This window comes from Peromyscus leucopus, chromosome 2, assembly GCF_004664715.2.
Source record: "Peromyscus leucopus breed LL Stock chromosome 2, UCI_PerLeu_2.1, whole genome shotgun sequence".
Lineage (NCBI taxonomy): Eukaryota > Metazoa > Chordata > Mammalia > Rodentia > Cricetidae > Peromyscus > Peromyscus leucopus.
Window position 1 is genome coordinate 148966185 of NC_051064.1, and position 12436 is coordinate 148978620.

A 12436-nucleotide genomic window follows, 5' to 3' on the forward strand; every position below is an offset into this window, starting at 1 on the left:
CCATTGTTAAATTTTTTATTTTTAAACTTTGTGTATGAGTGTTTTGCCTGCGTGTGTGTGTGTGTGTGTGTGTGCTCATGCACACACACCATGTGGGTTCCTGATGCCAGCTGAAGCCAGAAGAGAGGGTGTTGAATCCACAGAAACTGAAGTTATGGATAGTTGTGCACTGGGGACCAAACCTGTGTCCTTTGCAAGGGCAGCCAATGGCCTTAACCGCTGAACCATCTTTCCAGCACTGCCCTGGACATTTTTAATAGGAGTATGGGAAGAGCAGGAGGTAAAAGACCAATTTTTGGATTCTCCTTAACAAGATATATATAATGCTGGGTGTGAAGGTACACACCTTTAATCCCAGCACTAGGGAGTCAGGGGAAGGCCAATCTCTGTGAGTTCCAGGCCAGCCAGGGCTGACAGAGAAACCGTGTGCCAAAAAACAAACAACTAGCCAGGTGGTGGTGGCACACGCCTTTAATCCCAGCACTCGGGAGGCAGAGTTGGAGGTCAGCCTGGGCTATAGAGCAAGTTCCAGGACAGGCTCCAAAACTACACAGAGAAACCCTGTCTCAAAAAACAAAATAAAACAAAACAAAAAACAACTAAAAACCACCCCCACCCCCACCCACAAAGAACTCCAAGATAGATAATCTAATCTAAAGAAAATGGCAGTTTCAGTTGGATTACATGGACCAGTGGTCCAGCTAAAATCCTTGTAAAATCAATGTGTGTGTGTGTGTGTGTGTGTGTGTGTGTGTGTGTGTGTGTGTGTGTGTGGTGTAGGTGTAAATAGGATGCATGTATGGCTCTATGTAATAAGCACTATGTTTCCCCACCCCAGTTTCCCCAGGTTTCTCACTCACTACACCACCTCCCTCCACTGTCTGGAGAGTGGGAGGCCCCGTCTGGAAAAGGCCTGTCAGAGTTTGAGGGGGATCTTCAGGAGTTCACAAATGTGTCTCTCCTGTGTCCTCTCCCTCCTCACACTTCTGCCTGCTCTGTGTCAGGCTCATCGGTCAAAGTACCAACTAGGAAAGGCACAAAACACTGAGAAGAGGGAACACCTGTGACCTCACTGGAGCAAGGCCTCCCACCCCACTCCCATCCCACCCCACCCCATCCTCACCCTGCCCCACCCCGCCATGGTCAAACATGGCTGCTGCTTCCCTTTATGTGGCTCCTGTACAGCTTAAGAGCTAAAAATGGTTTTAAATCTTATTTATTTATTTGAGACAAGATCTCACTGTGTAGCTCTGGTTGGCCTAGAACTCGCTCTGTAGATCAGAGACTGGCCTTGAGCTCACAGAGATCCACCTGCCTCTGCCTCCAGAGTACTGGAATTCAAACTGTGCACCACCATGCCCAGCTGTCTTTTCAACTTTTAAAAGCCATCCAAAATTATAAAAATTGGGCTCTTACGAAATTTGAGCCTGTTTTTCTCTCCCTGTTTTTTTTTTTTTTTCTTTTCTGTTTTTCTCTTGATTCCAAAAATCATTATTGTGTAGTTAGGTACCCCATGACTATGGTGAGAGGTTTTGAGCGTTCCGGTATTATGCTGTGTGGAAGCAGCTTGCTTTAGCCATCAAAACTGTATTTATAACTCCCGTTGCTGTGTATAGCACCAAGGGGTGTCCCTTCTGCAGAGACCGCCTGCCGTGACTTACGAGTCTGTCCTCTCCAGAGCTATGTTCGGGATCTTCAGTCACTGTGTGGCTGTTGTGTGGGCGGGAGAATAATCAGGGAGACAGACCGAAAGCAGAATTGCTGGGCCTTAGAGCAGATGCCTTCATCAGTTAGGATGGGCCCTGTTAGGCAGAAATAATAAGTGACACCCTCATCCCGGTGGAGTTCAGCGAAATGGAGGGACATTTCTTTTTGAGTGTGTGTGTGTGTGTGTGTGTGTGTGTGTGTGTGTGTGTGTGAACTGGACATCAACCCCAAGTGCTGTTCTTCAGATCTCTTACTGATCTAGGGCTTGGCTGGCTGGCCCAGGAGCCCCAGGGTTCTCCCAGGCCCCACTTCCCCAGGGCTGGGATTACAAGTGTGCGTTACCACACTTGGCTTTTTCACGTGGATTCTGAGGACTGAACTCCGGGTCCTCACGCCTGCGCAAAAAGCGCTTAACCAGGGGAGCATCTCCCTTGCTCCCCAAATTCACCTCTTACTGTGATCACAGGCCCCTTCTAGCGGTGGCTCTGCCTGTTACAAGCTTTGAATGCTTGGACCCCGGCTGGTGGCTGCTGAGTCTTTAGGAGGTGAGCCTGGCCGGCAGGAGATTGAGGGCAGTCCCTTGACGGTTCTACACGTTCCCTGTCCCAGCCTGCTTTCTCTGCTCCCTGAACCACTCAGCGTGAAGGAGCCTTCCACGGCTGCTCCTGCTGTTGTGCATGCCACCATATACTCCTGGTGCCATGCCTTCTCTGCTGCGATGGACCAAAATCCCCCTGAAACCAGGAGCCAAATAAACCCTTCCTGCCCCAGACTGCGCTGTTCAGGTGTTCCATCTTAGCAACACCGTAAACAACGTCTGTGCATCTGTGCGTGTCTGTCTCCACAACACCACAAACATCTGCATCCTTTGTAAGCTGTCTCTAGTTCCTGGGAGGAGGGAGCAGCTTCTACCTGGAATGTTGGGCATCTCTAGCAAAGGGCGGGGGGAGGTTTGCCACTTCAGACCATATATGATTGTTAGATGCTAACCTTTGCAGCCAGGCACATAGCTGAGCCAGGCAATAAATACAATAATTAGGTGGGCGTGGCGGCACACGCTTTTCTGAGCGTTGTCTGTCATGCTGCTTCCTTCTTGCCAGCATCCGACTGCTTTAATGACTGACAGCCTCCCTGCTCTGGCCATCATCAGACTCCCTTGTGTTGTCAGTGTGGAGGCGCAAACGGCATTTCCTGTGGTCTAATTTTGTATTTCTTTCTTGACAGATGAGTGACCTGTCACATAGTCATATCCTGTTTGATCCTTTTATAAAAGAAAGATTTAGGGCTGGAGAGATGGCTCAGTGATTAAGAGCACTAACTGCTCTTCCAGAGGTTCTGAGTTCAATTCCCAGCAACCACATGGCTCACAACCATCTGTAGTGAGATCTGGTGCCCTCTTTTGGCCTGCAGGCATTCATGCTGGATACATAATAAATAAATAAATCTTTAAAAAATAATAAATTTTAAAAAAGAAAAATTTAGCTAGGCATGCTAATGCATGCCTTTAATCCTGGCATTTGGGAGGCAGCGACAGAGGCAGGGGGATCTCTGTGAGTTTGAGGCCATCCTGGTCTACAGAGTGAGTTCCAGGATAGCTAAGGCTACACAGAGAGAACCTGTCTCAAAAAAAAAAAAAAAAAAAAAAAAAAAAGTCAAATAAATAAAATTAATAAATATGTGGTGATATTCTGTTTGTGCTCTAACAAACGAAGCTTGCCTAGAGATCGTGGAGCTAGCCACTAGTTAACCAATATCTGGCTCTGGGTTTTTATTATTAAGACCAATTAGAATTTGTGCCATATAAATAAAATAAAAAGGTCTACTTATTTTTATGCATGTGCCTGTGTGTTTATGTGCATCCTGTGAATGTCAGTGCCCATAAATACCGTAAGAGGGCACTGTATCTCCTCAGAACTAGAGTTATAGGAGGTTGTGAGCTGCCCCACGTGGATGCTGGGGACAGAAACCCTGTCCTCTGCAAGAGCAGTCAGTGTTTTTAACACTGAATTATCTCTCTGCCTTTGTGATTCTTCTTAAATGAAATATTTGCTCATGTTTTATTTTTCCCCATTAAAAATAACTTGCCTTTTTCTTATCAACTCATAAAAATCCCTTGCATATTTTAGACAACAAACATTGGCTGAAGCCAAAGCTGGATGGTGAGGCGCACACCTTTAACCCCAGCACTAGGAGGCTGAGGCAGGCAGATCTCTGTGAGTTCGAGGCCAGCCTGGTCTAAAGAGTGAGTTCCAGGACAGATACCACTATACAGAGAAACCCAGTCTTGAAAAATAAAAAATAAATCCAAAATCATTGGCCATTATCTTCGTTCCTTTTCCTGTTGCTTCAATAAAACACTCTAACAGTGCTGGTCCGATGGCTCAGCAGGGAAAGTTTCTTGCCGCCAATCCCAACAACACGAAAGAGAACTGATAACCACATATGCCCCACAGTTCACACATGTGCCTGAATGTGCATACCCACAGAAGCAAATAAACAAGTGTAATAAATCTGAAAAATAAGTAAGATGAACCCAGCCGCCCGGTTATAAAAGCTAGAAAAAGGACTTGTCACAATTGTGGCATGCAAATGAAGCATTGTAATTTGCACCAATCACCGCACAGCTCTCAGTTCCACCAATCAGAGGCCTTACATAAAGGCCACTCACAGGGCTCTTGTTGTACCAGTCACTAGCTCTTTGCAGAGCCACAGTGCTCCCTCCGGTGTGTGAGTGAAAATGGCTGATGGGAGGAGAGCTGGGCCACTGTTTATAGAAGCCGATCCGGAGTGTGTCTTCGGGGCCAACGCAGGGCCTGTGGGGCAGCCATGCCTGGAGCCTGAGTGTGAGCTCGGCTGTAGTTGTCCTCACAGCTGGGGTGAAGGGTTCCCCAGAGTGGAGGGGAAGGTTGAACACATCTGGGCTGTCTGCCAAATGGTTTCTGGGCTGGTGGTTCCCCGTCAGAGGTAGCCAGGCAGGGGGAGGGAGCCGGCACCCCCAGCTCAAATGGCCGAGTGGTTTGTTTCAGGCAGTCCGAGTTATTTCAAGGAAGAAAAGGACTTTATACATAAAACTCAACATTCTCGAAAGTGCCCGCCACGCTGTCAGATGTCCTCAGGGAGAGCAGGGCCTCACTTACCTGTCTCACATTTTTGTTAGAACTAAGATTTCCTTTATTATTTTCCTGTGCGTGAGCTGTTCGTATGTCTGTGTCTGGGTGCAGGTGGGTGCAGGTGCTCTTGGAGGCACGCGGGTGGCATCAGACCCCTGGGGTGGAGTTGCAGGGGCTTCTGAGCCACCCACACCCAGGTCCGCTGCAGGATCAGTAGGAACTCTTAACCACTGAGACTGCTCCAGCCCTTTTAGAATGTTGGAAATTTAGAAAAATTTCTAAAACTTTTGCTTTGTTGTTACTTGTAGATGGTTCGCTTTGTTGTTGGAGGTGGGGATGTGTTGGCCTGCTCAGCTGCCTCTCGGACAGCCCTTCCTGTCATTTCTAACAATATGTGGATACATTGTTTCCCTCATTGGCAATCAATTTGTTTACAAAGACAGTAGTTTCTTCCTTTTCTAGTCCATTATTTCTCACCCTTGATTTAAGTGATAGGACTTAATTCAACATGATAGTCTTTTCTTCTTTTACAGAAAAAATGTAAAATTCCTTGATCAGACTAAGAAAGTTCCCTCCCGTTCTTGGTTTGTGCAGAGAATTTTTCTTCTTCATCTTTTTCTTTTTGAGGGGTGGGTATTTAGGAAATAGGAGGCCACATAGCCCAGGCTAGCCTTAAATTTGGTAAGTAGTAAAGTATGATGTTGAATTCCTGATCCTCCTGCCTCAGCTTCCCAGGTGCTGGGATAACATGTGTGTGCTACCATTTCTGGCTCATATGTGTATCTATCTATCTATCTATGTGTATATATATAGATATACGAACATATATATATACAGACATATATATGACACAGACATAGATATATGTATATTTTATACATAGTAAAATAATAAAATAAGCCGGGCGTTGGTGGCACACGCCTTTAATCCCAGCACTCGGAGGCAGAGACAGGCGGATCTCTGTGAGTTCGAGGCCAGCCTGGGCTACCAAGTGAGCTCCAGGAAAGGCGCAAAGCTACACAGAGAAACCTGTCTCGAAAAAAATAATAATAATAATAATAAAATAAATCTTAATTCTAAATATATATATATATATATATATATATATATTTTTTTTTTTTTTTTTGAGATAGGCTGCATATCCATAGCCCTGGCTGTCTTGGAACTCACTCTGTAGACCAGGCTGGCCTCAGACTCACAGAGATCCACCTGGCTCTGCCTCCTGAGTGCTGGGTTTAAAGGTGTGCCACCACTACCTGGCAGTTCTTATTTTCCTTGACAAATTTGTTTTTTGACACCAAGTGTCATCTTGTTACCAGGCTGGAACTGCTGGGGTCAAGGATCCTCTTGCCTTAGCTTTCTGAGGAGCGGGGACAACAGATAAATCACCTACCCAGAGACCCTGTCAATTCTAAAGTGACATCTCTTGCCTTTGGGCACTTGGTGTCTTGGTCTGTGTGTGCTACCCTCCACATGCGATGGGGCTCTCCGACCTGTCGGGGTACCTGAGATCCACCATGCATGTGCGATGGGGCCCTCCGACCTGTCTCGTGTGGTGTGTCTGGGGTAACTGAGTTAGACTCTCATTTGCCCCAACTAGGAACACCGAAAACACACAGCATGTGCTTACCGGATGGAGGCTGCGTTAGCTGCCTTTGTCATCCCCGTGACAGAGCACCCCAGAAAAGCTAAGTGGACAGGAGGTTTGCTTTATTTCTGTGTCTCGGAGGAATCCAGGCTGTCGTGGTGGGGATGGCATGGCAGCATGGGAGGAGTATGTTATATGGTTCCTCACATATAGGTGTGGAGGAGGCTAGACCAGCACCAGAGGCTTGTGTAACCTTCGAAGGCCTGTCCTGAATGGGCTACAACCCCTAGCTACGTTCCAGATCCCAAAGTTCCATAATCTATGGAAACAGTACTGCCAGCTATGGTCACGTGCTCAGAACATGTGCCTGTATGGAACATTGCAGATTCAAACCATAGCGGAGTGTGTTTACTTTCTAGACTGTATGACACCCTTGTCACAGTGTATTTTGGCATCACCTATGAGTAAGTGAAAAACACAGGAACTTGGGATATGAGTCACTGTTTCCTCAGGAGATATCAACAAAGGAAAATGGAGACAGGAGAAAACAGTTCTGTTTGGAAGGCAGTTTCAGAAATTCAATAATTTGTTTTAATAGAACAATATACACTTCAATGACCCCCCCAAAAATTGAAATTATTTAAGCTTTCAGATTGTTAAAAAGAATCCCACATTATTTCTGAAACAGATTTTGATTTTGTTTTTAGTGGGAGATGTCACTCTGATGGAAACTTTAGATCTCAGGGGAGCCTGGCTGCTCCAGTGGGCGTCTCTGCTTGTGCCGAGCTGGTGTTTCCACTGTGGGTGAGACGTACCACAGACCATGGCCAGCGCAGCCCCGTGTATTATGTATGGGCTGAGGTTAGGACAGTGATTGTTATCGCTGCTTTTACAAAAAGACTATCGTGAAACCCGAGATTGTCTTTAGAGAAAAATATGAGGCTTAGAAAGATAACATTTTTGTGTATGGGGGAGCCCGTGCGCATATATGTACATGCGGAGGCCAGTTCAGTGTCAGGTGTATTCTCGGATGGCTCTCCACCTTGTTCCTGAGACAGGGTCTTTCACTGAACTTGGAGCTCAGTGACTAGCTAGTCTGGGTGGCCAGCAAGCTTTAGGAGCCCCCTGTCTCTACCTTCCTAGGACTGGATTTCTGGTATGCAGCTGTACCCAGATTTTTCTGTGGGGCAGGGGGAATCAAACTCAGATTCTCGTGCTTGTTCCCCAAACACTTTAGTTGACTAAGCTGTATCTCTAGCCCAAGCCAACGTATGTTTAAAAACTCGTATTATCATTGCAACAGCACTCCCAAACTTGAGGTCACACTCTGTACCCAGAAAACCAGGTTTGGCCACCTGTCCTTGAAAAGCCAATCAAAGTTAAAAAAAAAAAGCCACGTCAGGACTGGAGGCACACACCTCTCCTCAGAAAATGACTTCATGTTTTAGACTCTTCTGCCACCAATAACTTACTTCTTAGCAACATGAAAGAATGCTGGTTCTGCCAAGTCCACAGAAAGAGCTGGCATGAACCTGGACGATTCCCCCAGTGGGTCAAGGCTACTGAGGCATCTCCTTCCCACACTGCACTGCCGTAAGATTCAAAGCCACTAAGACAAATGCTTTCCCAACTGAGAACTCTGAGTCAGGGGAACTGGAGAGGTGAACCAGAGCCACACCAGGGCACAAGTTCTCTAGGAGGACCCTCCCCAGCGCACAGTATTCCTGAGGCCCTACTGTGTGCTGGGACTAGACAGTGAGCCAGCCTAGGGCAGCCTGATGCCCATCTACTCTGAGACCTTTCCTCCCACAAACCTCACTCCTGAAGGGGTTTAGGAATCGCACACCAGCTTCCTTCCAGCTGAGCGCTGCTGCTCTTGTTTATGTCCTTGAGACAGACCCTCCGTGTGCTGGGATTATTCATGCACATCACCAGTAAGCCTCAAGGCCATGTCAGACACGCTTGGGGGGGGGGGGGAGCAGGTGCAGCTCGTGAATTAAGCTTTGAGTTCTTTTGGAAGATTGCCAGCAGCCATCTCCTACAGCATGTCTATTCTAGAGTGTCTGAACAAAGACAGGCACATGGCTGTGAGGACCCAGGGGATTTGAATTCTATTGACCCAGTGAGGCAGTTGATTAAGGGTGAGACGGATGGATTTTTCTCCTCCTGAAGCATTCTGGGTAACCCTCCAACCAAGGTATGGATGAAGAAAAAGACCAAGTTAGCGTGAGGCTTGAGGTGCCCCACAAGATCCACACAGAGCATTTCAGGTTGGGAGACAGTTAAAAGGTTAACATCTGGAAATGGAAAGTATCTCGGCTATGTTTTTTTTTTTTTTTTAAATATTTTTATTGTATGTTCTTTGGTATTTTGACTGCATGTATGTTTGAGTGAGGGTGCCAGATTCCTCTGGAACTAAAGTTACAGACAGGTGTAAGCTGTCATGTGGGTGCTGGGAGTTGAACCTGGGTCCTCTGGAAGAGCAGCCAGTGCTTTTAACCACTGAGCCATCTCTCCAGCTGGCTATAATGTTTTTAGTATAATTTGTAGAAGTCATTTTCAATCAAATGACTGTTTCTCTCTTGAGGATGGACTGGCTGATGGTCGCTTGGACAGAGCTGAGACAGCTCAATTCTGCCCAGGGCGCTGCCACCCCCGCCTAGCCTCTTTTCTTAAAATAAGGTTTTTTTGTTTTTTTAAAAAAATTTTAAAGTGTGTGTGTGTGTGTGTGTGTGTGTGTGTGTGTGAGGGTCTGAGGAGACCAGAAGAGGGCATCAGATCCTCTAGAGTTGGAGTTACAGGTGCTTGTGAGCCACCAGATGTGGGTGCTGGGAGCCAAACCTCTGAAGAGCAGCAAGTGTCCTTAACTGCTGAGCCATCTCTCCACCTCCCTCCTTTTGTTCCAGACAGGGTCTCACATGGCCCGGGCTGGGCTTTCACTCTCCTTGTACCTGACGATGGCCTTGAACTACTGATCCTCTCCCCTCTACCTCAAAAGTGCTGGGATTTCTAGGCGTGTGCAGAGTAGCAGTGCTGAGGATGGAACCTGGGTGCATGCCTACCGTGCATCTTAGGCAGGTGGCCTACTGGGGTATGGCCCTGTTTGGTATTGGCAGTGATATTGACTTGGGGTCACTACGCTGGTAGTGGGTTGGTATTGGTTGGCATTGGGTTTAGGGTGTTGGTGTGGGTTGGCGTGAGCGTTGGATTCAGGGTTTTGGTGCTGGGCTGATATTGGTGTTGCGTTTGGTTCCTGATGTTGATATTACTTTAGTATTTTTGTCCAAGCTGTGCTTAAGGTGGGGACATTTGAAGAGTTTCTATGTCCACGTGCCTTCTTTGTGGGAGTAGTAAAAAGTCGAGGAAACTCTATGGCTGGTGAAATGTCAGCAGATAAAGACACTTATCACCAAGCCCGAGGGTCTGAGGAAGGGGCAGGTACCCGTTTCCGGCAGATACTCAGGGACTATTCAGAAAGCTGATGTGGCCACCTCCTGTTCTGTGTGTGACTAATTCAACCAACAGTGATATGCTTCCTCGAAATTTATGGAAACAGAAAGTGCTGCCGCAGAGTGAAGACCCGGGTTTCAGATTTGTTTCTCTGAATTCCACAGGAGCTGGGGAAGCTCTCCCCGGGTAAACACAGGCCTTATCACAACTCAGCCGGAAATCTAAATGGGCGAGCTTCTGGCTCTCCTGATAAGAACTCTGCCCTGACTGGCCACCCTGCCGGACCCGTGGGACACCACCCACCACGTCATGAAACTCCGGAAGTGAAGCTCAGTTCAAAGATGATTGCCGCCTCCTGGAGGGGGCTAGCAGAACTACAGCCTGCAATCTGTGTTTCTTGTCCTCAAAAGATGGGTGTCCCTGGGGAGAGCTGGTATCCCAGCCTCTGGTCTACAGGTCAGCTGACAGAAGTCCCCCTCAGCAGAATCTGTCTTGAGACCTTTGATTGACTGGAAAAGACCCTCACCCTAAGGTTTTTTTTTTTTTTTTTTTTTTTGGTTTTTCGAGACAGGGTTTCTCTGCGTAGCTTTGCGCCTTTCCTGGGACTCACTTGGTAGCCCAGGCTGGCCTCGAACTCGCAGAGATCCGCCTGGCTCTGCCTCCCGAGTGCTGGGATTAAAGGCGTGCGCCACCACCGCCCGGCTAGGTTTTATTGTAATGTTTTTATTAGGATATACTAATTATCCCTAATAGTGGGTTCATTACACCACTTTATATGTGTATTAATAGATTTCTGTCACATTCACATAACCCGTTACTCCTTCTTGAGTCCCCCTCCTTGTCCCAACCAGCCCTCTACGTTCTTTTCTGTCTGTGTGTGTGTGTGCAGCCCATGACTCAGTGGGCTCCATTAGTCATGTTTATAGGAGAATGTGCGTCTTCTCAGTAGTTATACCCTCGAGGAAAATGTCTCTTCTGCCCCCAGCGACCATTAACTGCACGTAAGTCCTCAGGGAGAGGTGGGGCCCGGTGAGTTCCCCATTCCACATGTTGGAAAACGCCTCCACGGCGACATCTAGAGCGGAGTTTGAGCTGCACCAGGCTGACATGTGCTCAGCTGCGGAGCCCAGCAGATTCTTCTTTACACTTTTTCTACGCTTTAATAACAAACACTGCGTGGCATACACGTTTAAGAATCAGCAGTAAATAGAAGTAATCAGAATTATTCTGCAATGAAAAGGGTTAAAAACAAATCACCCGCATGTATCTTTACTGTGTATGTTAGACACCAGCACGACCACACTCTGTCAGCTGACCTGTAGACCAGAGGCGGGGGTGGGGGTGTGGGGGGTAGGGGGGTGGCAGAGGGGGGGGGACGGGACGGGACGACACTCGGGAGTGGAGGGAACAGGGGGAAGAACACCATGATCACAAGGTGGTTTCCCAGGTGAGAGCTCATCCATTGCCCTCCAATGTGCTGACCCCTGCGATTTCCCCAAATGTGGGAAACTTAGCTGCATAATTTGCGGTAGTGGGCAGCTGCATTCACACTCTCCTAAAAAAGATTTTTAAAAACCCAGTATAATAACAGTTTGCAGTAGAGATTGTAGAGATGATTCAGTGGTTGAGAGCTCTCTCCCAATTCCCAGCATCTACATGATGGCTCATAACTGTCTCTTAAGTCTAGTTTCAGGGGATCTGATGCCATCTTCTGGTCTCCCTGGGCACTGAATGAATTTGGTGCATACACACATGCGCAGTTGAAACATCCTACAAATAATAATAATAATAACTATATTTTAAAATATTTACACTAGAATCAACAAATTTGAGGGGCAGGAGAGACGGCTCTGTGGTTGAGAGTGTATACTGCTCTTGCAGAGGACCCAAGTTCAGTTCCCAGCACCCTTGTCTGGTGGCTCTTTTCAGCCTGTGACTCCAGCTTCAGGGGGATCTGACACTCTTCTGGCTTTTGCAGTCACCTGCATGCATTTGGCCTGCTTTTGTGTGCACACATATATGTAAATAAAACCAGAAAAGAAAAAAAACATTAAAAGAAAACCAGAACCATAAAATTTGAACAGTAGCAGAAGTGACAAAAAAATAAATTCCAATATAAATATCAGAAAACATTCATTCTAGGATTCAAAAGTTTTAAAAATCACGAAACCAGAAAAGCCCAAGCAGAAAGAGGCATCAGGTTGCTTGGCGATTCCTGGATCTTGTTCAAATGCGTTCAGTTTCCAGAGGGCTCTGAATCCCTCTCTCCCTCCTTCCCTCCCCCATTTCCCCCGATGTCACTAAGTGTGACGCTCAAATAAAAATATTTGACACCCACACGCTGCCACACTGGCTGTTGGGAATTTTTGTCAGATGAGAAAGTGGAAAGAATAAAAACCCCCACCACCACAAGAGGGCGGTAGACGCCAGCAGTGAGTGGGTGGCTAGCTGGGAAGGAGGAGACTCCAGGATGAACTGGAGCCCTGGGATCATCTAACTCATGCCTGTCCTCCTGGGGACAAAAAGGGGAAATGACAGTCAGTCAGTGACTTACTGAGATCACACTGTTGACCACGGTCTG

At 47.1% G+C, this 12436-nt stretch overlaps 1 pseudogene; it reads left to right on the top strand.

The window, feature by feature from the left end:
* The first annotated feature begins 11262 nt into the window (after positions 1–11262).
* Positions 11263–11412, top strand: LOC114702646 (annotated as a pseudogene).
* The last annotated feature ends 1024 nt before the right edge of the window (positions 11413–12436 follow it).